Source organism: Ambystoma mexicanum, chromosome 7p (assembly GCF_040938575.1).
Source record: "Ambystoma mexicanum isolate Mex_15411 chromosome 7p, UKY_AmexF1_1, whole genome shotgun sequence".
In the NCBI taxonomy this organism is placed as follows: domain Eukaryota; kingdom Metazoa; phylum Chordata; class Amphibia; order Caudata; family Ambystomatidae; genus Ambystoma; species Ambystoma mexicanum.
Genome location: NC_090939.1, coordinates 6,113,491 through 6,140,441, shown reverse-complemented (window position 1 = coordinate 6,140,441; position 26,951 = coordinate 6,113,491). Strand labels below are relative to the sequence as shown.

Here is a 26,951-nt window from a genome sequence, read left to right as displayed (position 1 = left end):
GGGCACGGAGTCTCAAGCAGCGGACTAGGAGAGCATCCTGCACGCTGCTGGACGAATGTGGCCCGCACACGCCCACCTAAGGAATCCCCCGTTTCCAGTTTGTCCACTTGATTGGGGGCTCCTGTCCATTGCACAGCAATTCGTGGAGAAATGCACTTAATTTTCAATAAATAAAGACAAGGGAAAACCAAAGAAGAGGGGCGTTTGGAGAGGCGGGGTGTGCTTTATGCAGCACAGCTGGAACTTAGGGGGGTATTTCAATAGGATGCTGGTGGTATGATATGTGACCCCCGCAGTGGCTGCAGGGGTTCTGGGGCTCCTGTGTTCACAGTGCTTCACTTGAATGCCTGCGTATTCAGGGCCCACGGCATGTGAAGCATAACATCATTGCGGTATGCGTGCAGCACACATCCACAGGGCTAGCCCGGGCACATTGTCAGACATCAGAGGTGTACTGTCAATAAACCCAATGGCTGTCATGCGCATTTGCGTAGCTCAGGACCACCTCACCACACCTTTCAGGGGCAAACCTTGATTGTGTGATATGCCACTAGGAAGATAGCCCAGTTGGTAATGGCCTGTTGCAGAGACCTTTATGTTAGCCCCCCCTCCCCGTTGCTGGAGTCTCAGGCCCACGGATTGTGAAGAAGACTTTCATTAATTAAACTCCTTCAGCCCCGCCCCATGCTGTGGGATCTTAACGGTCTGCGTGACCAGTGGCAGCCCCGTGCCCCCGCTGCCCACTGGGCTGGGCGTTGTGAGCTGATCAAGCACTTGCCACTCACTTCCTGGTACAGAAACACGGCTGGCGAAGTGAATGCACCGCTCGCGGCAACGTGGACGTGGCTGCTTGGGAACAAAGGCGCTGTCCCTGGCCGGGGCCCAGGAGGAGTTCCTTGCACTGCCTGCCATCCTGCCGATTCCTGCGTCCAAACCACAGGGAACACGCGTAATTTTAGGGGGGGTGTGGCGGTGTTTGCCCCCCCCAACTTTCATGGCACACCATGTATTTGCCTGGGGAACCTTTTCTTCAGGTGTCATGTGCCCCCCAACATTTTCAGCAAAGTCACAACACTGAATCTGCAGACCACTGTGTGTTAAGGTAAGTAAAAAAAAAGTGTTTCTATGTATGAACGCCTATTTTGAATGTGTATGCAATGTGTGTTTTTGTGTGTGCGTGCGCGGGCCCGCCGAAGAGTTTAAAGTTAGTGTGTGTGTTTGTATATGTGTGTATGTGTGAGTGTGTGTGTGAGTCTGCATGATCACGCGTTATTGTGATGTTTGCATGTGCGTGGCGGGGGAGAGGTGGGTAAGACACACCAGCATCATTGCATTCATTTACAGTGGCAATGCCGGCATATAGTGTGTAGGTAACATCAGGAGAGTGATTTATTGTGTCATACATGTGCTATACAATGGAAACGCTGGCATGTATTGTAGGCACCGTTTCAAGAAAGTGATTTAAAGTGAGAATGCTGATATATTTATGTATTCCATATTCTGTCAAAAAACTTTAGTTAAGAGAGAGTTGAGGTGGTCAGATTTAATGTGAAAAAAACACAGCAACAAAACCTTTCAAATTCAGTGAAAAAAAACTTGGTTTATAGAGAGTTGAGGCGATCAGATTTAACACAACAAAACCCTTGAAATTCAGCACTCCCATTTGAAGCAAGTTTTCCTTAACTTTGCGCTCCATATTGCGCAGCGTATTACCACAATGATGACATCACTGGTGGCAACACTAATTATCTCATACATTTACTAAAAACTGTGTTTTTTTGCTTTCTTAATAACTTTTTCATTTTTTAACGAACCGTTCTCAAAATGTCTAGACTTGGAGCGCGGGGGCGGGACACACTTGTTATTTGGGAAATATCAGCCAAATTCGTCCTGCAAGTCAAAAGTTATTAGCAATAGAGTGTTTGCACTTCCTACGACTCATAACTATAGGGCAGCAGCGATTAAGGCTCCGATTCATGCAATTATTTGCGTGTAGAACGGGGATTTGCGTGCCATTCTGCCCGCACATCCCGGTTTTACATGCAAATAATTCCATGAATCAGGGCCTAAGTCTGTCTATGAGCAGAGGCTGTTCTCCAGTCAGTCAATGTTGGGCTGTGCTTGCTGGCTGTACCCCAGCCCCCCTGGCCTTTAAGAGACAGCTTGCGTAAGAAATCTCCAGAGCTCCATGTATGCCAGCAGTCTGCTTCTGGGCAGGGACTGGTCTCCAGGTAACAGCCGAGGACATGTTTCGGAAACTGCTGCTTTATCAGGCCGTCTGCGGGCTCTGTGTGTCCCTTGCCAGTCCAAGGATGTGTGCAAACCCCTGGGCCCTGTCACCTCCTCTTCTTGATAACAACAGAGTGAGAACAGGTCTCCCTGGGGCTCCCTGACTGTGTATGTCGCCAGTCTCCATGCTGGCATCTCTGCCGGCTGGCACAGCAGTGCCACATGACGCCTCCTTTGAATGCTTGGAAACAGGAAGGGCATGTGAGGTCTGGAAAAACAGACCATGTGGCTGCAGCTCTCTCCTCTACATAGAAAGGCTCGAGGGAGTGTAGGGTGGGAGCGTGCGTGTGTGTGCACGCTCCGGTGTACGAGCGGTGGAGGGAGATACTAAGGGAGAGGTAAGTCTCCTTCAGGCAGACCCTTAGAGTCACACCGCAAGGTTCTGGCTGGGTAGAGCAGTAACTTCTTAATGGGCATGCACCAACCTGCACATTGTCTGGTAGCTTGGCCGAAGAGAAGGCTTAATTTCCATAGATTTTGGAGAATTAGCAGGTTGCAGCACTAGACAGCTCTAGAAGCATCAAATCTAACATAAATGTTACCACATCACTCCTTTTAACCCTCGCATCACTCTGACATCTCCAATGCCGTGTCCTCCAGGCTGACTTAGAATTCTCCACAGACCTTCACACCCTCAGTCTCCCAGACACCACAGTTCCTCCAGCTTCTCCGTCAATTGACTAGAATTCTTCCTGAGGAGCTACTTGCTAGGGAGCTGCTCTGCCGCGTCCAGTGGTGCCTCGCTTCAGGACATACACAGCCACCGTTTCTTCCCACACGGTCCCAATGTGCACTCCGCGTGGCAGACGGCCATATATGGCTGCTATTTTCTGAGTTACATAAAAAGGTCTGGGAGCCCCTCTACCAAGAACAACACAGACAAATAACCTGTTCTATGGGGCGGTGTCCACTCGGGAGGGTCTACAACCAGGTTTTTGCACACTGTAACTTCCACAGAGGAGAAATACCATTTGCATATCAGTCTGGTCCCACCCACTTGGGCAACCCAGCACCGAAATTCCAGGCAATTCTCCACTGCACTAGAACAGCAACCGCAGACACGTGTTTCGGCCTAGTCAAGCCTCCTCAGTGAGGTGAAGCTCAGCCTCTCTAAGGCACAGTGAGCAAGGGATCCACGTCTGGATTATCTGGGGAGTTAGGGTGGAAACCCAAAGTTCCTAAACGTACACAAAAAGGTCTGGTGGCCCCTCTACCGAGAACAACCACGGCCAAATAACGTGTTCTATGGGAAGGGGCCCACGCAGGGTTCTATCTCATATCATCGATGGTCGTTTTTTCGGCGGGTGTTTTTACGAAAACATTTTACCGAAAAAATTAAGCACCATTTTTTAAATTTCATTTTTGGGGGTTCCCCAAAGCCGTTCCTCCCCTACCTATTTTTAACTGTTCCCGACCCCCTAACCCTTATCTACCCCCCAAAAAAAATCGAGAAGTTTTTCGGCAAAGTGTAAAAACACTGGTAAGAAAAAAGGACTGTCGATGAAACAACATCCTACCCCACTTAGGAGGGACTACAACCACGTTTAGCCAACAAGTCTAACACGTGGTTGTAGACCTTCCTGGGTGGGAGAAATTCCACAGAACAGCGTATTTGACCCTTGTTCGTTCTCAGTAGAGGGGTTCCCACACGCTTGTTTCATTTTCTGAGTTACTCGGTCATCCCCCTCATTTTCTCACTCAGTGGTGGCTGCTTCTGGCATGCACAGCCCTGCTCTGGTAGCCCTCCACGTGGGTCTATGCTTGCTGCCTGTGGGGTGATACCTCATTCCTTTGGGGATCAGTCCCTTGTGAGACTCTGTGTGCGAGCCTGTCGTGAATGCCAGTGTGTGACTCCTTAAAGGTTCTGCTGGACTTTCATCCCTTCACAGGGTAGCTCTGTGGTTTTCCAGCTCTTTCCAGTATTCTGCCTTGTACTCTTGCCAAGGATCTCACCCAGAACCAGAAGGACCGACGCCTACCAATCCTGTTGTGCTTCCAGTTAGCGGTGCTGCCTGCGGGACCCCCTCCCAGGTACATGCTGAAGCACTGGGGTTTATCTGGGCTGAGAGGGAGGAGAGGTCGCTCTCGCTGTAGGACCCGTCCCTACTAGAGCTCCCTCGTCTCCAGCAGCCAACATGCTGATTCTCTGTCCATGCTCCCAAGTACCTCTCTCCCCTGCTAGCTGCCTGCCTCCTGTTGCAAGGGTGGTCCTGGCGGTGGATCTAGCCCGTGGGTGGGCTTCACCTCCGTGGTTTGCGTGGTGCTGGAGGGTCTGGATTACCTTAGCATTACAGAGTCAATCCATGAGAGTTTGCAAGACCGCACAACACACCTGGGTCGATAGACCTGAAGATCCCATTACAGCAGCTGGCCCCACAGATGGCTGAGGTCAAGGTTGACCGTACACCTATGCGGCAAGAACATGCTGTCTTTTTGACATCTGTAAGAAATGTACATGCTTGGGCATGAAACGTTCATTCAAGTCCTAGCGGTCTGTCCCCCACAATTAACGTTTACCTCCAGACCAAGACCATTCTCCGCTTCAACAGGGGACCTCCTCTTTAAAATTTCACTTCCATTGAGATCCCAGAATATTTATGGAATTTCAATCCAGTGGCCCTTTCAATTCCTAATCAAACACTCCTCCATTCCTACCAGCCATACAAAAGCATTAGTCACCATCTCGACTTTGGGCGGTGAACGGCCCGGGCGCTGGTAGTGAGCCTTGTGAGAATTTACACTGCCAGTCAGAGTAATTCCAGAGTATTCGCCAGAGCTGCGGGTCAGGTGGTATTCCAGTCGAGTATTTCCAGAGTATTCACCAAGGCCACAGGTCAGGTGGTATTCCAGTCGTGTATTTCCAGAGTATTCGACAGGGCCACAGGTCAGGTGGTATTCCAGTCGAGTATTTCCAGAGTATTCACCAGGGCCACGTGTAAGGTGGTATTCCAGTTGAGTGTTTCCAGAGTATTCGCCAGGGCTACGGATCAGGTGGTATTCCAGTCAAGTATTTCCAGAGTATTCGCCAGGGCCACAGGTCAGGTGGTATTCCAGTTGAGTGTTTCCAGAGTATTCGCCAGGGTCACGGGTTAGGTGGTATTCCAGTCGAGTGTTTCCAGAGTATTCACCAGGGCCATGGGTCAGGTGGTATTCCAGTCAAGCGTTTCCAGAGTATTCACCAGGGCCATGGGTCAGGTGGTATTCCAGTTAAGTATTTCCAGAGTATTCACAAGGGCCACAGGTCAGGTAGTATTCCAGTCGAGTATTTCCAGAGTATTTACCAGGGCCACGGGTCAGGTGTTATTCCAGTCGAGTGTTTCCAGAGTATTCACCAGGGCCACGGGTCAGGTGTTATTCCAGTCAAGTGTTTCCAGAGTATTCACCAGGGCCACGGGTCAGGTGGTATTCCAGTCGAGTATTTCCAGAGTATTCGCCAGGGACACAGGTCATGTGGTATTCCAGTTGAGTGTTTCCAGAGTATTCACCAGGGCCACAGGTCAGGTGGTATTGCAGTCAAGTGTTTCCAAAGTATTTGCCAGGGCCACAGGTCAGGTGGTATTCCAGTCGAGTATTTCCAGAGTATTCGCCAGGGCCACAGGTCAGGTGGTATTCCAGTTGAGTGTTTCCAGAGTATTCACCAGGATCACGGGTCAGGTGGTATTCCAGTCGAGTGTTTCCAGAGTATTCACCAGGGCCACGGGTCAGGTGGTTTTCCAGTCAAGTATTTCCAGAGCATTCACCAGGGCCACAGGTCAGGTGGTATTCCAGTCGAGTATTTCCAGAGTATTCGCCAGGGCCACAGGTCAGGTGGTATTCCAGTTGAGTGTTTCCAGAGTATTGACCAGGGCCACAGGTCAGGTGGTATTCCAGTTGAGTGTTTCCAGAGTATTGACCAGGGCCACGGGTCAGGTGGTATTCCAGTCGAGTATTTCCAGAGCATTCACCAGGGCCACAGGTCAGGTGGTATTCCAGTTGAGTGTTTCCAGAGTATTCTCCAGGGCCATGGGTCAGGTGGTATTCCAGTCGAGTGTCTCGAGAGTGTTCACCAGGGCCACGGGTCAGGTGGTATTCCAGTCGAGTGTTTCCAGAGTATTCAGCAGGGCCATGGGTCAGGTGGTATTCCAGTTGAGTATTTCCTGAGTATTCGCCAGGGCCACAGGTCAGGTGGTATTCCAGTCGAGTGTTTCCAGAGTATTCGCCAGGGCCACAGGTCAGGTGGTATTGCAGTTGAGTGTTTCCAAAGTATTCGCCAGGGCCACAGGTCAGGTGGTATTCCAGTCGAGTATTTCCAGAGTATTCGCCAGGGCCACAGGTCAGATGGTATTCCAGTTGAGTGTTTCCAGAGTATTCACTAGGGCCACGGGTCAGGTGGTATTCCAGTCGAGTATTTCCAGAGTATTCACCAGGGCCACAGGTCAGGTGGTATTCCAGTTGAGTGTTTCCAGAGTATTCTCCAGGGCCACAGGTCAGTTAGTATTCCAGTCTAGTATTTCCAGAGTATTTACCAGGGCCACAGGTCAGGTGTTATTCCAGTCGAGTGTTTCCAGAGTATTCACCAGGGCCACGGGTCAGGTGTTATTCCAGTCGAGTGTTTCCAGAGTATTCACCAGGGCCACGGGTCAGGTGGTATTCCAGTCGAGTATTTCCAGAGTATTCGCCAGGGACACAGGTCATGTGGTATTCCAGTTGAGTGTTTCCAGAGTATTCGCCAGGGCCACAGGTCAGGTGGTATTGCAGTCAAGTGTTTCCAAAGTATTTGCCAGGGCCACAGGTCAGGTGGTATTCCAGTCGAGTATTTCCATAGTATTCGCAAGGGCCACAGGTCAGGTGGTATTCCAGTTGAGTGTTTCCAGAGTATTCACCAGGATCACGGGTCAGGTGGTATTCCAGTCGAGTGTTTCCAGAGTATTCACCAGGGCCACGGGTCAGGTGGTTTTCCAGTCAAGTATTTTTAGAGTATTTACCAGGGCCACAGGTCAGGTGGTATTCCAGTCGAGTGTTTCCAGAGTATTCACCAGGGCCACAGGTCAGGTGGTATTCCAGTTGAGTGTTTCCAGAGTATTCTCCAGGGCCATGGGTCAGGTGGTATTCCAGTCGAGTGTCTCCAGAGTGTTCACCAGGGCCACGGGTCAGGTGGTATTCCAGTCGAGTGTTTCCAGAGTTTTCACCAGGGCCATGGGTCAGGTGGTATTCCAGTCGAGTATTTCCAGAGTATTCGCCAGGGCCACAGGTCAGGTGGTATTCAAGTCGAGTGTTTCCAGAGTATTCGCCAGGGCCACAGGTCAGGTGGTATTGCAGTTGAGTGTTTCCAAAGTATTCGCCAGGGCCACAGGTCAGGTGGTATTCCAGTCGAGTATTTCCAGAGTATTAACCAGGGCCAGGGGTCAGGTGGTATTCCAGTCGAGTATTTCCAGAGTATTCACCAGGGCCACGGGAAAGGTGGTATTCCCGTCGAGTGTTTCCATAGAATTCACCAGGACCACGGGTCAGGTGGTATTCCTGTCAAGGGGGTCCAGAGTATTCACCAGGGCCACGGGTCAGGTGGTATTCCAGTTGAGTATTTCCAGAGTATTCGCCAGGGCCACATGTCAGGTAGTATTCCAGTCGAGTATTTCCAGTGGATTCACCAGGGCCACGGGTCAGGTGTTATTCCTGTCAAGTGTTTCAGGAGTATTTGCCAGGGCCACAGGTCAGGTGGTATTCCAGTCGAGTATTTCCAGAGTATTCAACAGGGCCACAGGTCATGTGGTATTCCAGTTGAGTGTTTCCAGAGTATTCGCCAGGGCCACAGGTCAGGTGGTATTGCAGTCAAGTGTTTCCAAAGTATTTGCCAGGGCCACAGGTCAGGTGGTATTCCAGTTGAGTATTTCCAGAGTATTCACCAGGGCCACAGGTCAGGTGGTATTCCAGTTGAGTGTTTCCAGAGTATTCACCAGGATCACGGGTCAGGTGGTATTCCAGTCGAGTGTTTCCAGAGTATTCGCCAGGGCCACAGGTCAGGTGGTATTCCAGTTGAGTGTTTCCAGAGTATTCACCAGGGCCACGGGTCAGGTGGTATTCCAGTCGAGTATTTCCAGAGTATTCACCAGGGCCACAGGTCAGTTAGTATTCCAGTTGAGTGTTTCCAGAGTATTCTCCAGGGCCATGGGTCAGGTGGTATTCCAGTCGAGTGTCTCCAGAGTGTTCACCAGGGCCACGGGTCAGGTGGTATTCCAGTCGAGTGTTTCCAGAGTATTCACCAGGGCCATGGGTCAGGTGGTATTCCAGTCGAGTATTTCCAGAGTATTCGCCAGGGCCACAGGTCAGGTGGTATTCCAGTCAAGTGTTTCCAGAGTATTCGCCAGGGCCACAGGTCAGATGGTATTCCAGTCGAGTGTTTCCAGAGTATTAACCAGGGCCACGGGTCAGGTGGTATTCCAGTCGAGTATTTCCAGAGTATTCACCAGGACCATGGTTCAGGTGGTATTCCAGTCAAGTGTTTCCAGAGTATTCGCCAGGGCCACAGGTCAGATGGTATTCCAGTCGAGTGTCTCCAGAGTGTTCACCAGGGCCACGGGTCAGGTGGTATTCCAGTTGAGTATTTCCAGTGGATTCACCAGGGCCATGGGTCAGGTGTTAATCCAGTCAAGTGTTTCAGGAGTATTTGCCAGGGCCACAGGTCAGGTGGTATTCCAGTCGAGTATGTCCTGAGTATTCGCCAGGGCCACAGGTCAGGTGATATTCCAGTTGAGTGTTTCCAGATTATCCGCCAGGGCCACAGGTCAGGTGGTATTCCAGTCGAGTATTTCCAGCGTATTAGCCAGGGCCACAGGTCAGGTGGTATTCCAGTCGAGTGTTTCCCAAGTATTCACGAGGGCCACGGGTCAGGTGTTATTCCAGTCGAGTGTATCCAGAGTATTCACCAGGGCCAAAGGTCAGGTGGTATTCCAGTTAAGTATTTCCAGAGTATTCGCCAGGGCTACGGTCAGGTGGTATTCCAGTCGAGTGTTTCCAGAGTATTCGCCAGGGCCACGGGTCAGGAGTTATTCCAGTCGAGTATTTCCAGAGTATTCACCAGGGCGACAAGTCAGGTAGTATTCCAGTCGAGTATTTCCAGAGTATTCACCAGGGCCACGGGTCAGGAGTTATTCCAGTTGAGTATTTCCAGAGTATTCACCAGGGCCACGGGTCAGGAGTTATTCCAGTCGAGTGTTTCCAGAGTATTCAACAGGATCACGGGTCAGGTGTTATTCCGGTCGAGTATGTCCAGAGTATTCGCCAGGGCCACAGGTTAGATGGAATTCCAGTCGAGTATTTCCAGAGTATTCACCAGGGGCACAGGTCAGGTGGTATTCCAGTTGAGTGTTTCAAGAGTATTCGCCAGGGCCACGGGTCAGGTGGTATTCCAGTCGAGTATTTCCAGAGTATTCTCCAGGGCAACGGGTCAGGTGGTATTCCAGTCGAGTATTTCCAAAGTATTCGCCAGGGCCACGGGTCAGGTGATATTCCAGTCGATTATTTCCAGAGTATTCACCAGGGCCACGGGTCAGGTGGTATTCCAGTTGAGTATTTCCAGAGTATTCGCCAGGGCCACGGGTCAGGTGGTATTCCAGTTGAGTGTTTCCAGAGTATTCACCAGGGCGACGGGTCAGGTGGTATTCCAGTCGAGTGTTTCCAGAGTATTCGACAGGGTCACAAGTTAGAGTTGAGTGTTTCCAGAATATTCACCAGGGCCACAGGTCAGGTGGTATTCCAGTCGAGTGTATCCAGAGTATTCACCAGGGCCACGGGTCAGGTGGTATTCCAGTCGAGTGCTTCCAGAGTATTCACCAGGGACACGGGTCAGGTCGTATTCCAGTCGAGTATTTCCAGAGTATTCACCAGGGCCACAGGTCAAGTGGTATTCCAGTCAAGTGTTTCCAGAGTATTCACCAGGGCCACGGGTCTGGTGGTATTCCAGTCGAGTGTTTCCAGAGTGTTCACCAGGGCCATGGGTCAGGTGGTATTCGAGTATTTCCAGAGTATTCACCAGGGCCACAGGTCAGGTAGTATTCCAGTTGAGTATTTCCAGAGTATTCACCAGGGCCACGGGTCAGATGTTATTCCAGTCAAGTGTTTCCAGAGTATTCACCAAGGCCACGGGTCAGGTGTTATTCCAGTCGAGTGTTTCCAGAGTATTCACCAGGGCCAAGGGTCAGGTGGTATTCCAGTCGAGTATTTCCAGAGCATTCGCCAGGGGCACAGGTCAGGTAGGATTCCAGTTGAGTATTTCCAGAGTATTTACCAGGGCCACGGGTCAGGTGTTATTCCAGTCGAGTGTTTCCAGAGTATTCACCAGGGCCACGGGTCAGGTGTTATTCCAGTCGAGTGTTTCCAGAGTATTCACCAGGGCGACAAGTCAGGTAGTATTCCAGTCGGTTATTTCCAGAGTATTCCCCAGGGCCACGGGTCAGGTGTTTTTCCAGTCGAGTGTTTCCAGAGTATTCACCAGGGCCACGGGTCAGGAGTTGTTCCAGTCGAGTGTTTCCAGAGTATTCAACAGGATTACGGGTCAGGTGTTATTCCGGTCGAGTGTTTCCAGAGTATTTGCCAGGGCCACAGGTCAGGTGGTATTCCAGTGGAGTATGTCCAGAGTATTTGCCAGGGCCACAGGTTAGGTGGTATTCCAGTTGAGTATTTCCAGAGTATTCACCAGGGGCACAGGTCAGGTGGTATTCCAGTCGAGTGTTTCCAGAGTATTCACCAGGGCCACGGGTCAGGTGGTATTCCAGTCGAGTATTTCCAGAGTATTCGCCAGGGCAACAGGTCAGGTGGTATTCCAGTCGAGTATTTCCAAAGTATTCGCCAGGGCCACGGGTCAGGTGATATTACAGTCGAGTATTTCCAGAGTATTCACCAGGGACACGGGTCAGGTGGTATTCCAGTTGAGTATTTCCAAAGTATTCGCCAGGGCCACGGGTCAGGTGGTATTCCAGTTGAGTGTTTCCAGAGTATTCACCAGGGCCACGGGTCAGGTGTTATTCCAGTCGAGTGTTTCCAGAGTATTCGCCAGGGCCACAAGTCAGAGTCGAGTGTTTCCAGAATATTCATCAGGGCCAGAGGTCAGGTGGTATTCCAGTCGAGTGTTTCCCGAGTATTCACCAGGGCCACAGGTCAGGTGGTATTCCAGTCGAGTGTATCCAGAGTATTCGCCAGGGCCACGAGTCACGTGGTATTCCAGTCGAGTGCTTCCAGAGTATTCACCAGGGCCACGGGTCAGGTCGTATTCCAGTCGAGTATTTCCAGAGTATTCACCAGGGCCACAGGTCAAGTGGTATTCCAGGCAAGTGTTTCCAGAGAATTCACCAGGGCCACAGGTCTGGTGGTATTCCAGTCGAGTGTTTCCAAAGTATTCACCAGGGCCATGGGTCAGGTGGTATTCGAGTATTTCCAGAGTATTCACCAGGGCCACAGGTCAGGTAGTATTCCAGTTGAGTATTTCCAGAGTATTCACCAGGGCCACGGGTCAGGTGGTATTCCAGTCAAGTGTTTCCCGAGTATTCACCAGGGCCACAGGTCAGGTGGTATTCCAGTCGAGTGTATCCAGAGTATTCGCCAGGGCCACGGGTCAGGTGGTATTCCAGTCGAGTGCTTCCAGAGTATTCACCAGGGCCACGGGTCAGGTCGTATTCCAGTCGAGTATTTCCAGAGTATTCACCAGGGCCACAGGTCAAGTGGTATTCCAGTCAAGTGTTTCTAGAGTATTCACCAGGGCCACAGGTCTGGTGGTATTCCAGTCGAGTGTTTCCAGAGTATTCACCAGGGCCATGGGTCAGGTGGTATTCAAGTATTTCCAGAGTATTCACCAGGGCCACAGGTCAGGTAGTATTCCAGTTGAGTATTTCCAGAGTATTCACCAGGGCCACGGGTCAGGTGTTATTCCAGTCAAGTGTTTCCAGAGTATTCACCAAGGCCACGGGTCAGGTGTTATTCCAGTCAAGTGTTTCCAGAGTATTCACCAGGGCCAAGGGTCAGGTGGTATTCCAGTCGAGTATTTCCAAAGTATTCGCCAGGGGCACAGGTCAGGTAGCATTCCAGTTGAGTTTTTCCAGAGTATTCACCAGGGCAACTTGTCAGGTGGTATTCCAGTCGAGTAATTCCAGAGTATTCGCCAGGGCAACGGGTCAGGTGGTATTCCAGTCGAGTATTTCCAAAGTATTCGCCAGGGCCACGGGTCAGGTGATATTACAGTCGAGTATTTCCAGAGTACTCACCAGGGCCACGGGTCAGGTGGTATTCCAGTTGAGTATTTCCAGAGTATTCGCCAGGGCCACGGGTCAGGTGGTATTCCAGTTGAGTGTTTCCAGAGTATTCACCAGGGCCACGGGTCAGGTGTTATTCCAGTCGAGTGTTTCCAGAGTATTCGCCAGGGCCACAAGTCAGAGTCGAGTGTTTCCAGAATATTTACCAGAGCCACAGGTCAGGTGGTATTCCAGTCGAGTGTTTCCCGAGTATTCACCAGGGCCACAGGTCAGGTGGTATTCCAGTCGAGTGTATCCAGAGTATTCGCAAGGGCCACGGGTCAGGTGGTATTCCAGTCAAGTGCTTCCAGAGTATTCACCAGGGCCACGGGTCAGGTCGTATTCCAGTCGAGTATTTCCAGAGTATTCACCAGGGCCACAGGTCAAGTGGTATTCCAGTCAAGTGTTCCAGAGTATTCACCAGGGCCACAGGTCTGGTGGTATTCCAGTTGAGTGTTTCCAAAGTATTCACCAGGGCCATGGGTCAGGTGGTATTCCAGTTGAGTATTTCCAGAGTATTCACCAGGGCCACGGGTCTGGTGGTATTCCAGTCGAGTGTTTCCCGAGTATTCACCAGGGCCACAGGTGAGGTGGTATTCCAGTCGAGTGTATCCAGAGTATTCACCAGGGCCACGGGTCAGGTGGTATTCCAGTCGAGTGCTTCCAGAGTATTCACCATGGCCACGGGTCAGGTCGTATTCCAGTCGAGTATTTCCAGAGTATTCACCAGGGCCACAGGTCAAGTGGTATTCCAGTCAAGTGTTTCCAGAGTATTCACCAGGGCCACAGGTCTGGTGGTATTCCAGTCGAGTGTTTCCAGAGTATTCACCAGGGCCATGGGTCAGGTGGTATTCGAGTATTTCCAGAGTATTCACCAGGGCCACAGGTCAGGTAGTATTCCAGTTGAGTATTTCAAGAGTATTCACCAGGGCCACGGGTCAGGTGTTATTCCAGTCAAGTGTTTCCAGAGTATTCACCAAGGACACGGGTCAGGTGTTATTCCAGTCAAGTGTTTCCAGAGTATTCACCAGGGCCAAGGGTCAGGTGGTATTCCAGTCGAGTAATTCCAGAGTATTCACCAGGGCCACAGTTCGGGTGGTATTCCAGTCAAGTGTTTCCAGAGTATTCGCCAGGGCCACGTGTCAGGTGTTATTAATGTCGAGTATTTCAAGAGTATTCACCAGGGCCATGGGTCAGGTGTTATTCCAGTCAAGTGTTTCCAGAGTATTCGCCAGGGCCACAGGTCAGGTGGTATTCCAGTTGAGTATGTCCAGAGTATTCATCAGGGCCATGGGTCAGGTGGTATTCCAGTCGAGTATTTCCAGAATATTCGCCAGGATCAGGGGTTAGGTGGTATTCCAGTGGAGTGTTTCCAGAGTATTCGCCAGGGCCACAGGTCAGGTGGTATTCCAGTCAAGTATTTCCAGAGTATTCACCAGGGCCACAGGTCAGGTGGTATTCCAGTCGAGTGTTTCCCAAGTACTCACCTGGGCCACGGGTCAGGACGTATTCCAGTCGAGTGTATCCAGAGTATTCGCCAGGGCCACAGGTCAGGTGGTATTCCAGCCAAGTATTTCCAGAGTATTCGCCAGGGCCACGGGTCAGGTGGTATTCCAGTCGAGTGTTTCCAGAGTATTCACCAGGGCGACAAGTCAGGTAGTATTCCAGTCGAGTATTTCCAGAGTATTCCCCAGGGCCACGGGTCAGGTGTTATTCCAGTCAAGTGTTTCCAGTGTATTCACCAGGGCCACGGGTCAGGAGTTATTTCAGTCGAGTGTTTCCAGAGTATTCAACAGGATCACAGGTCAGGTGTTATTCCGGTCGAGTGTTTCCATAGTATTTGCCAGGGCCACAGGTCAGGTGGTATTCCAGTAGAGTATGTCCAGAGTATTCGCCAGGGCCACAGGTTAGGTGGTATTCCAGTCGAGTATGTCCAGAGTATTCACCAGGGCCACGGGTCAGGTGGTATTCCAGTCGAGTATTTCCAGAATATTCACCACGGTCAGGGGTTAGGTGGTATGCCAGTCGAGTGTTTCCAGAGTATTCGCCAGGGCCACAGGTCAGGTGGTATTCCAGTCAAGTATTTCCAGAGTATTCACCAGGGCCACAGGTCTGGTGGTATTCCCGTCGAGTGTTTCCCAAGTACTCACCTGGGCCACGGGTCAGGTGGTATTCCAGTCGAGTATATCCAGAGTATTCGCCAGGGCCACAGGTCAGGTGGTATTCCAGCCAAATATTTCCAGAGTATTCGCCAGGGCCACGGGGCAGGTGGTATTCCAGTCGAGTGTTTCCAGAGTATTCACCAGGGCCACGGGTCAGGCAGTATTCCAGTCGAGAGTTTCCAGAGTATTCACCAGGGCCACAGGTCAGGTGGTATTCCAATCGAGTGTTTCCAGAGTATTCAACAGGGCCACAGGTCAGGTGTTATTCCAGTCAAGTGTTTCCGGAGCATTTGCCAGGTCCACAGGTCAGGTGGTATTCCAGTCGAGTATGTCCAGAGTATTTGCCAGGGCCACAGGCCAGGTGGTATTCTAGTCGAGTATTTCCAGAGTATTCGCCAGGGCCACGGGTCAAGTGGCATTCCAGTCGAGTATTTCCAAAGTATTCGCCAGGGCCACAGTTCAGGTGGTATTCCAGTCGAGTGTATCCAGAGTATTAGCCAGGGCCATGGGTCAGGTGGTATTCCAGTCGAGTGTTTCCAGAGTATACACCAGGGCCACCGGTCAGGTGGTATTCCAGTCGACTTTTTCCAGAGTATTCGCCAGGGCCACAGGTCAGGTGGTATTCCAATCGAGTGTTTCCAGAGTATTCAACAGGGCCACAGGTCAGGTTCTATTCCAGTCGAGTGTTTCCAGAGTATTCACCAGGGCCACGAGTCAGGTGGTATTCCAGTCGAGTATTTCCAGAGTATTCGCCAGGGCCACGGGTCAAGTGGTATTCCAGTCAAGTGTTTCCAGAGTATTCGCCAGGGCCACAGGTCAGGTGGTATTCCAGTCAAGTGTTTCCAGAGTATTCACCATGGCCACGGGTCAGGTGGTATTCCAATCGAGTGTTTCCAGAGTATTCAACAGGGCCACAGGTCAGGTTCTATTCCAGTCGAGTGTTTCCAGAGTATTCACCAGGGCCACGAGTCAGGTGGTATTCCAGTCGAGTGTTTCCAGAGTATTCACCAGGGCCACGAGTCAGGTGGTATTCCAGTCGAGTATTTCCAGAGTATTCGCCAGGGCCACGGGTCAAGTGGTATTCCAGTCAAGTGTTTCCAGAGTATTCGCCAGGGCCACAGGTCAGGTGGTATTCCAGTCAAGTGTTTCCAGAGTATTCACCATGGCCACGGGTCAGGTGGTATTCCAATCGAGTGTTTCCAGAGTATTCAACAGGGCCACAGGTCAGGTTCTATTCCAGTCGAGTGTTTCCAGAGTATTCACCAGGGCCACGAGTCAGGTGGTATTCCAGTCGAGTGTTTCCAGAGTATTCACCAGGGCCACGGGTCAGCTGGTATTCCAGTCAAGTATTTCCAGAGTATTTACCAGGGCCATGGGTCAGGTGGTATTCCAGTCGAGTATTTCCGGAGTATTCGCCAGGGCTGCTGGTTAGGTGGTATTCCAGTCGAGTATTTCCTGAGTATTCACCAGGGTCATGGGTCAGGTGGTATTCCAGTCAAGTGTTTCCAGAGGATTCGCCTGGGCCACAGGTCAGGTAGTATTCCAGTCGAGTATTTCCAGAGTATTTACCAGGGCCATGGGTCAGGTGTTATTCCAGTCGAGTGTTTACAGAGTATTCGCCAGGGCCACTGGTCAGGTGGTATGCCAGTCGAGTACTTCCAGCATATTCACCAGGGCCACGGGTCAGGTGGTATTCCAGTCATTTGAGAGTACTTTCGGAAAGGCTTGGTACTCAGTGTCATCCCGGATAGATTGGAGCTGGTAATTCAGGAAGTTTTGCATGATATGATGTGGCATTTATAACGCTCCTGTACACAAGTGTGTGTAGGCGCGACAAGGAGAGGGAAACAAGGGAGGAAAAAACAACAACCTTGTACTAGGCCTTGTGTCATTCAGATCGCGCAAGCGCATGGAAGCAGATGGGGAGAAGTGCAACAGGGAACTGGGGGGATGGAGAAGTGCAGGTAATTAAAAGTGCAGCCAACGAGTGGCTCATAAGTGCAGAGAGAGGGGACTGTAGGCTAATAGATACAGACCACAAGTGCTGGGGGAGCCAAGAGGCACTGTGAGGTGCAGCAGGACATGCAGGAGCCTGGGCCCGAGTTCAGAGGGTGACCAGGTGACCAGTGCGCGGAGCAGTCGGGTGCATCAGCAGGGGAGAGGAAGAGAGAAAGCGAAAGCGAAAAGGAAGGCCTTGAGCTGCTTTCCAGAACCAAAGGTGGTTCTGCTCAAGTTTGAGAGAGGCAGGGAGGCTATTCCAGAGGCAGGCCCCAGCCGAAGAAAGACATCTGCCCCCAACTCTCTGCTTGTAAAAGCGACTGACCTTGAGAAATTTGAAGGTGGATGAGCGGAGTGCTTGAGAAGGGAGATATTTAGGAAGAGAGAGTTGGAGGGAGTGCCGTCTCAGGCCCTAGAAAGCCTTGTGGATAATGCAGAAGGTCTTGAACTTGATCCTTGCCGCCACTGGGAGCCAATAAAGAGATTTCAAAGCTGGAGAGATGAGGCCGAGGACAAGTGTCGCACTCCTGTTCTAGATGAGTTGTAGAGGACGGAGAGTAGAGGCAGGACGAGTTAGAAATAGGCTTTTGCAGTGGTCCAGCCTAGAGAGAACCAGAGCTCTTGAGACAGTGAGCTTCTGGGGGAAAGTTAGGAAGGGAAGAATATTTCTGAGGGGGTGAAGCTAATAGTTTGACTTCTTAGAGACGGCAGAGATGTGAGGAGAGAAGGAGAGGGTGGAGTCGAAGATGACCCCATGGTTCTTAGCCTCAGAGGTAGGAGCAGGAAGAGGGTCCAGAGTGGACAGCCAGAGAGAGAGAAGAAAGGAGGGAGCTGGTGTTCGGATGAGGAGGGTCTCCATCTTACTGGCATTAAGGCATAGATCATTGGTGGCACACTACTAATGAATTGCAGACAGACACTCTGGAATGAGAGAAGGTGTAGAGGCAGCCGAGGGGAGCCTGAAAGAGAGCTGGGTGTCATCAGCCTAACACTGAAAGTTGAAGCAGACAGCAGCGATGCATTGGGCAAGAGGTGCCAGGTATTGGTTGGACAGCCAGGGAGAAAGATTAGACCCATGGAGAACACGACAGGTAGAGAGAGAGTCAGAGAGAGAGAGAGAGAGAGAAAGAGAGAGACAGAGAAAGAAAGAGAGAGAGAGAGAGAGATGAGAGGAAGGACCCCAATAGGACCTGAGAAGGTCGGTCAGTGAGAAAGTAGGTCAACCAGGCCAGGGCCTGACCAATGATACCCAGATTATCACAGAGGTGATTGAGCAGGATGGCATGGTTGACCGTGTCAAAAGCAGAAGAAAGGTTGAGGAGAATGAGGACAGAAGGAAGGTAAGAGTCAAGATTAGAGAGCAGGTCTTAACAGGTGTTCAGGAGATCAGTTTCCGTGCTTCTGGACATCCTGAAGCCAGACTGATGGTCATGGAGACAACCAACAGATTCAGTGTGAAGGTTAAGCAGGGAGAGGGCCAGCTTTTCCAAGAGTTTGCCCACAAAAGGAGTGATAGAGATCAGGCGATAGTTAGCCAGAGAGGAAGGATCGGCAGGAGATTCTTTAGGATGGGGTGCACAAGGGAGTGCTTAATGGGGGAGGAGAAGGTTCCAGTGACAAAAGAGTGATTGCAGAAATCATCCAAGGCTCGAGAAAGGGTTCGATTTGGTCCTTGATGGTTCTGGAAGAACAGGGAAGAACCTGTTTTGATAAGACTTTCATAGATCGGACTTGTCTAGAAATGTTGTCATTGGTGAACAAGAGAAAGGAAGAGAAGGGAGGAGGAGAGGCGGCCACAAGAAGGCCAGGAGTGGAGGAGGAATAAAAGGAAGAGAGGGTGGACAGGATGTCCTGAGTTTAAGTGATGAAATGAGAAGGCATGGCCGTACAGAGGGCCTGGGATGGAACCGGAGAGGTAAAGACTGCAGCAAGATTGGCCAGCTTGTTGCAGATTTTGAAGAGTTTGGCTGAGTTGTTAGATGCCGCAGTGACAAGGGCTTCGATGTGAGCTCTCTTCTTGGCGAGGACAGAGAGTCTGTACAGCCTTTGAAGCAGGTGTCAGGCCAATTTGTCAGAGGGTATACCTGTGGTCCTCCACTTCCCCTCCGACCACCCTGCACTTGCGTTTAAGGGTGACGAGGTTGGAGTCATACCAAGAGTTGCACTTGGACTTGGCCTTCAAGCGGATCCTCATGGCAGGGGAAAGTACATCAAGAGTGTCAGAGATAGAAAGATGAAGGTTGGAAAGGGCTGTGTCAGGGTGTGAGTCAGCCAATGGTTCAGAAGGAGGAGAGAATGTAAGCCTCCACTGACACACGCTTCATGGGTCGGAGGACCAAGAAGGTAGGTGGCAGTGCTGGAGTCGGCTTGGCCTGAGGGTTAGTGAGAGATGGGAGGAAAGGAGTAAGTGATCACTCCAGGAGAGAGGAGCAGTGAGAGGATTGGAGAGTGGGAGGTCTGAGGCGATCACAATATCCAGGATCTGCCCTGCAGAGTGATTCGGGCCAGAGGGATGAATAGGGAGAGAGAGGGAGAGAGAGAGTTGCAGAGGATGCAAAAGAGTCCGCACCGTGGAAGTACTTTTGAAGTACTGTTAACTGGCGCCGGGTGCTGCTGAACACCTCTTAGAAGCTGCCAGCGTTTGTGTAAGAGCTGCGTGAGGCTCTGGCTTCTGGACCTGCCAGGAAGTCTTTATTGGTTGCATGCGTTGCCTGACCAAAGGAAAGAAAACAAAGGTGTGTTCTTGTGATGCTTCCCGCCCCCTGTTGTGGACACGCCCCCTGGCTTGCATAAAGTACGAGCATCCAGCGCACCCGCGCGCCCACCGTGGAAGTACTTTTGAAGTACTGTTAACTGGCGCCGGGTGCTGCTGAACGCCTCTTAAAAGATGCCGGCGTTTGTGTAAGAGCTGCGTGAGACTCTGACTTCTGGACCTGCCAGGAAGTCTTTATTGGTTGCACGCGTTGCCTGACCAAAGGAAAGAAAACAAAGTTGACTGTTTGTTGGCTTATCAGAACTACACCCCTAACGAGACGAGAGGCACGAAACGTGGTGCACGCAGTGATTCCTCACGTTGTGTGCGGGGACTTTGTATTTACAACTGCGTTGTATTTACGTTGTACTTACGTTGTACTTACGTTGTATTTACGTTGTACTTGTGGGAGGGGGCACAGCTCGAGGGTGTATAGCCTCATTTTTGGATAAGAAACGCCTCCTCATTCGACAGTCACGATTGTTGCAAATTTTTAACACAGTGTCCATCAACTAAAAACACTTCTCTTTCCTTCCTTCTTTGAAGGTGTGTTCTTGTGACGCTTCCCGCCCCCTGTTGTGGACACGCCCCCTGGCTTGCATAAAGTATGAGCATCCAGCGCACCCGTGCGCGCACCGTGCAAGTACTTTTGAAGTACTGTTAACTGTTTACGGTTTGCGGTGCGCGGTGCGCTGAGTGCTCAAAAGACTCTAATGCCGATTAATCGCTCAAGTCCATCTCCACAACTTAAAAATGAGGCCGCCACCCAGGGCAAATTGGAGGTTGGTAAATTTTGACCACAGGTTTGAATGGCTAATATAGTGTCCAATTAGGATTCTTTTGAGCCCTCTTTCCCACTTGCAGAGGTTTTGCATATAACACGTATTATTGTATCCTCTCTTAATATCCAATTTCATAAATTGTCGACATTGAGGCTACGCTGTAGTCCCAGTGGATGAGTGGTACGATTTCTAATGGTGGAGGAAATACTTACTGCATTATGCCAATGGCTGGTTTGACTTGTAAAATACACATCCGTCCAACATAAGAGTTTTGACAAGATCAAATGAACCTTAAGGGCATTGGATTATTTGCAGTACCGTCCTTATGGTTTACTCCTTACGCAGTGGCTGCCCCCCCTGATAAACTGTGGTCAATAACAAAAATTCTGCTAAACTGTGGTCAATAACAAAAATTCTAAAAAACAAAAAAAAATAGCCTTGCCTAATCTCTCTCCAATTGTTGAGACGGCAAATATGGACCAATATCGGGTCGCACAGAGTATTCCAGCCGTTTGGCCATCTGCAGCGGCAAATGACATAATCTGCCATGAAGTGGCATTTGCATATGCACGATCGCAAGCGGAATTGGAAACTCCAGCCATGCCTAAATTGACAAATGCTATTGGGGAGGGTGTTCCGGCTCGTCCATCCTCTTCCAGGAAGAGTTTCATGAGTATGCGAATGGACGAACCATCAATTATGGGGGGCGGATCAAATAACCTAGCGAATACTTCACCATCCGATAACTCCATCATTGCCCTGGCAGTTCTTGCGGCCCTTGAAAAACGGGTCCGCCTGTCGGATGGTCCCTCTACTCCGGTTACCCTGCCCACTTGTAAAAGAGCCGATGTTCATTTGTATCGTAAAGAAAAGGCGACCATGGATTTCTCTAATATCTGCCCCAGCTCAGTGATGTCTAGTAACCCTCCAGTCTTAACGGAAACGCCCATGGAGTTGCCTCTGATGTTTAAAACAGATTCAGCCCCATCGGCTGCTGCGGTAGCCTCTTCTCCTACCTTGAGGCCTCATATGCCTCCTTTGGGCTTTGATCTCTTGGATCCTTCAGACGACCTGCAGTCCTTAGAGGCCTGGTACCCAGTTTTAACACACATACTGAACCTACTTGATAAAGGACATGAATACACCCATTATGAGCTTAGGGATTGCAAGTCGTCACTGAGTCAAATACTATTCAAACTTCACAAATTGGAGGGCTTCATTTTTGCTGGATCCCTCCGAAAGGAGGGTTTAAATCCCAGTAATGACGCACAACCACCTGTATTAACTGACAACGTAGTAAAGGTAGAATTTGCAAACATAGCTACGCAAACTGAATTGAATGAACAAGTGGAATTGGTAGCTAACATGCCCTCTACTCGGTTGAATACCTACTCATTTGCGCAATGCTTTACCCAAACGGTTGCCGCTCCTGCGGCTCCTGCACATCACCACATTCTCACTCATGCCCAGTTATGCCACAGAGAAGATTGAACAATTACTCTTCTTTGTTCAGAACAACCCTGCTGAATGTCTAACGGGAGGGGAAGTGATGCCAGAGGAATTGGAAGTGGATGTCATTTTTCATCCGGATAGTCCATCTGCCTTGACCAACCTTTTTTTGGAGTCTGGGACCAAAGTAACGGCCCCAAATGAAAAAATCAAGGCTAAGATTGGTGACTCAGCCAGTGCTGGCCAATTCTTTACCTCTCGTAAAGAAAAGCGCCTATTTCTCAGAGCCCTAAAGAGGAAGGAAGATAGGCAGCCTCCGTTGTCTGTGGTAAAACCACCTATTTTAAAAACAAACAAAAAAAGCAAAAATGACAATAAAAAAATAAAAAATACTGGTTCTGTAGAATTTGATAGCATTGCACAGGAAGCTAAACAGTCTCCTGTAAATGATCCAGGCACTTCCACACATGTTTCCTCTAACGCACCAAAGGAAGCCTCACAGCCTCTCTTTGAAAGTACAGAGACGGGCATGCCAATTACAAGTCAGAAAGGAAGAAAAAATGTGTGTAATCATAAAGAATCAAAAGGGCCTACTCCTCATGGACCCCCTGTGCATCAGGCTAAGACATTGACTACTGCTCAAAAGCAGCTATAAGCCTTCTTTAAGCCTATTGTGAGTAAAGCAGTACAGGTAGGCAACAAACCACACCAACCTCCCTCCCTCCACGAAGAAGCAGAAACGCAAAATACACAGTTTGATGAAATAAATGGTCACTCACATTCTATCCATCCCATGGGAAGGGACATGAATCTTGAGAATCATGATCATACAAACATGCAGAATGTCTCTCAAATGGAAGGGCAATCTATAGCAAAGATGCCACCGGATGGTACGGACGCCTTTAAGTACAAAAATAAAATCATTACATCGGTATCCACTATCCTTGGCTGGGAATCTGATCCGGATATATATGGAAATAAGCGTCTGAATCGATCTGCCTTGCTGAAAATATTTAGGCAAATTCCAGCCCTTAGGACGCTCCATTCAGATGATATAGAATGGATCACCTTGCCCCAATCCCAAAATTACAGGATGGTATGCAAGGTGCAATCCACTATCATCTCCGACCTGATATAGCAACACAGGAGCAAACTCCTTACGATCGGCCTTCAACCAACACCATTTGAAATCCTTGATGAGGCTATAGTGTTCAACGAAACACCTCTGAGAGAACCCGCTCCAACCCCAAAAATTGAAATAGCCCAAAAAGATCAGGGTGGTATCAATCCGGAAGTAATTAGCCAACTGGTTGCCCTTTCAAATGCCAGCAAGGATTGGTAATGCCCATCTTCATTGGCTACCACATTAAATCCTGCAATGGACAATACTCCCACCTAACAAGTCCCACAGAATTACCATATTCTCATGGAACTCATGTGGTTTTACCAATCTCCTCTCTTTGTTTAATAGGAAACCCGATGGTATAAACTGTGACATACTGTTTTGTCAAGAAACTATGGCAATGTATAATATCACACTGCCTGGTTTTCTAGTTCTCCAAAAAGAGGCTGAGCGTGGTCCAAGTGGACGCCCGCACGGTGGAATTGCAATTTGGTATAAATACCAAATTGCATTTCTACATCCATGAAGTCTATGACTCTTCATTGTTTATAGCTGCTGTTGAATCCTTTCAATCTTCTTCAGAGGATTACATTTTATGTATATCCCTATATCACAACCCAAATAGTTCCAGAATCAACAGTGCCTTTGATCAGTTAGACACACTTTTAGACAAAGTACTCACCAAATACACTGCATGCCGGATAATTATTGGTGGAGATTTTAACGCTGAATGTTGGAAGAAACCTGATAACATTATAGCCAATGAGTCACCCCTATCCTCATATGGAAGGGGAGTAATGTGGAACCTGCATCTAGAATCCTGGGATCTAACATTTCTCCATAATCAAAATATACGGTTTGATTACACCTGGAAGAGAGGATCATTTAGATCCTGTATAGATCATTTTGCTATCTCTGCAAACCTTCTAGAATGTTGTACTCATACTCTTACAACAGATCCGGAATGCGGAGATCATGTGCTAATTTCATTAACCATTTTAATAAATGGTACTGAATTAGCCCAGGATCCGAATCAGGGATTATTGGAAGATGACAGACCACATCTCACAATAAGATGGAACAATCGCTTATGCGATAGAGTCATTGCTTACATGGATAATTGGCTTGAGGGTTCTCTGGACAGCTTTGGAAAGTTGCAATTAAATTATAAAGATCCAGCCAAGTACCTGCAGACGGTTAACGCACACACTGGCTAGGACCCAAAACAAAAACAGTCATTTGAATGCAACAAACCAACTAAATAGATGCCCAGACTTCATAGTAGCAAAACGAAAAAAAATGCAGAACTGTGCATTTAAAAATTTTCAAAAAAAAATCAACTGTACTGCAGCCGAATATGTCAAGATGAAAACATCGATTTGTTCTACATATCGGAACAAATGTAAAAATATTAAACGTTACATACATAATCTGGTTAACCAACAGATAATTAACTCACTATGTCGAAATGATCGGAGATCAACATGGGCAATTTTGAGGTCAGACGCTAGTAAACTTGATAGGAATCAGGCTTCTACGATACCTGCCGCAATATGGGAGAACTATTATGAGAAAAAATATGCAGTTGCCCCATGTTTTTCAATTATAAACGCAATTATTCCTCCGACTCCACAACTGCCAATAATCCCCTGGTCACTCCAAGATATTGAGTGTGCCATCAATGCTCTGAACTATTCAAAGGCAGCTGGCCCGGATGGGATTCCTCCCTGTGTTCTGAAGCGACAACCATCACTTTGGGCTAACATATTGAAACACCAATTTGACAAAGTGCTATCGTCCTTAGTTATTCTATCTTCATGGCTGGGTTCTATTATTGTTCCCATTCATAAAAAGGGGGAAAGGAGCAATCCCGCAAATTACAAGCCTATTGCACTGATAGATGCGTCTGCCAAAGTATTTGCCATCTAACTCTTACGGGAACTCCAATCATTTTTGAAAATCAACAACATTCTATCCCGCTTTCAGATCGGTTTCAGAGCACAGATGGGAACTTCCCTTAATGCTAATCGAAGATTCCAGATACAGGGCCAATATACATGGCTTCAGTGGACTTAACTGCGGCCTTTGATAACGTAGTACGCGGTTTGCTTTGGCAAAAAATGCAGACGATGGGCATCCCTGATCATCTTGTCTACTTAACTGCCAAATTGCATACCAACACTGTATACTTCATCAGAGTCAATATGGCTGGAGCTACTACGGTACCTATTTCGACTGCATTAGGGGTCAAACAGGGGTGCAACTTGGCTGCTACCCTGTTCAATTTATATCTCTGCAGTATTAATGAAATATGGTCGCAACAAATTAGCTATCCAGCTCGACTAGGCCAACTAAAAATCCAGTGGCTAGCATTCACGGATGACATAGGCCCTCATTACGACCCTGGCGGGAAAGCAACTGACCTGACCGCCATAGCGTAAATAGCGTTTCCGCCATGGCACGACAGAGTAAAGTGCGGCTAATTCTGACCCATCGGGCACGAGCACTACGCCTTGGCGGAAGTGCAAAGTCCGCGATGGCGGAAAAGTCCCCAAAACGCCCCTCACCGCCGTCGTACGGTGACCTAGGTGCAATTCCGCCACCGGACATAGCGGTCACCGTAAAGAGCGGCAATCGGAAAATACGGTGACCGTAAATATACGGAAACGGAAGCAAAAACATGGTCCCGGAACGGGAAACAGCACGCCGTACACCTATAAAACCAGAACATTCACACAACCATTAAAAACACTACCCTGAGAGACATCCCAACCCGTCATCCACCCTAGTGAAACCAAAACAATGGGAAAAGTAGCGAAAAAAGCGTGCGACCGCAAGCGGCATGTCCACTTCTCACGTGAGGAACTCACGGTGCTCACAGAGACCCTCCAGGAGAATGCTGCCGTCGTCTTCTCGACGCAAATGACCAGGACGGCACTTGCGAACAAGAAGGCCATATGGGCCCTGGTGGCACAGCGGGTAAGTGCGGTGGGGACCGCACCCCGCAACCCACAGCAATGCAGAAAGCGATGGGACGACTTGCGGATACGCGTACGGCGCATACTATCCGCCAACCGTAACATTGCCACAGCTACCGGGGGAGGATCGGAATCACCCATCAAGCTGACCCCCTGGGAAGAAATCTGTGCCTCCACCATTGGAATGGAGACCATAGAGGGAGTCGGAGGGATGGAGAAAGGAGTGCAGACATCCGAAGAATCAGGTAGGTGGCCCAAATAAAACTATGCTAAAACCACAATGTTCAATCATGTGAAGTACCATGTGTCCACATAGTGCAACAGAAACACATGTCCAGGAGAACGTCCACTCACATTGGCCTGATAGCGGACATTAAAAGTCAAATTAAATAAATAAATAATTAAAATTCCTAAAAACACCCTCTACACGTGCAGCAGGCACCCCCTAACTGCAGGCTGCAATACAATCCACACAAAAATGAAACCACCTCCAAGGCCCTGACCCAAATCACCCTCAGGTACCACCCCAATGCATGTGATACATTGCCATTCCAATTTCCACAGACCCATTAATAACGCTCACCCTCCTTTACTCCACCACAGGGTCCGATTCAAACGACGAGCTCCAGGACACCCCTACCAGCACACCTGCAAAGAGGGCCAAGACCAACGGCCAAAGACCCTCCACCTCAGCTGCACGCATCAAGACACGGCAGCAGCACAAATCAAGTGGCAGCACACAGGAGGGGACTTCAACAGGCACCCCAGCAGCCAGCATGGCCACAACACCACCACCACCACAGGCCCCCCCAATGGATGCCACAGAAGGCACTGCTTCTGGTGGCAGCAGCACCATAGGTGACACTGCATTAATGGCAGCATGCTCCGACACAGAAAACGGTGATGTCGATGTACGATCCATCCATGACCTGTCTCAATCCCCCTGTTTGTTTCATCCCGTACAACATGAGGATACCACGCAGGGGCACTCACAAGACGACGACTGGCCATCCCCCACAAGCCCTGTGTCAAGGCAACATGAGGTGATCAGCCCCTCTGTGACACCACCGCAAATGGCCATGGCCCAGCAGAGGCAACAGTCCCTCGACCAGGTGATCGTGCAACAGCAGCAACTGGCCACGCTCCTCAAGGACCATGC

The 26,951-nt window shown here is 49.6% G+C and overlaps 1 long non-coding RNA gene across 1 annotated transcript in view; it reads left to right on the top strand.

Annotated features, from left to right (window-relative positions):
* The first annotated feature begins 793 nt into the window (after positions 1–793).
* LOC138526493 (uncharacterized) overlaps positions 794–26,951 on the top strand; it is a 91,832-nt gene continuing 65,674 nt past the window's right edge. Inside the window, exon 1 of the long non-coding RNA XR_011283582.1 lies at positions 794–1,102. This is a non-coding gene — a long non-coding RNA (uncharacterized lncRNA). The remainder of the gene's footprint in view (positions 1,103–26,951) is intronic.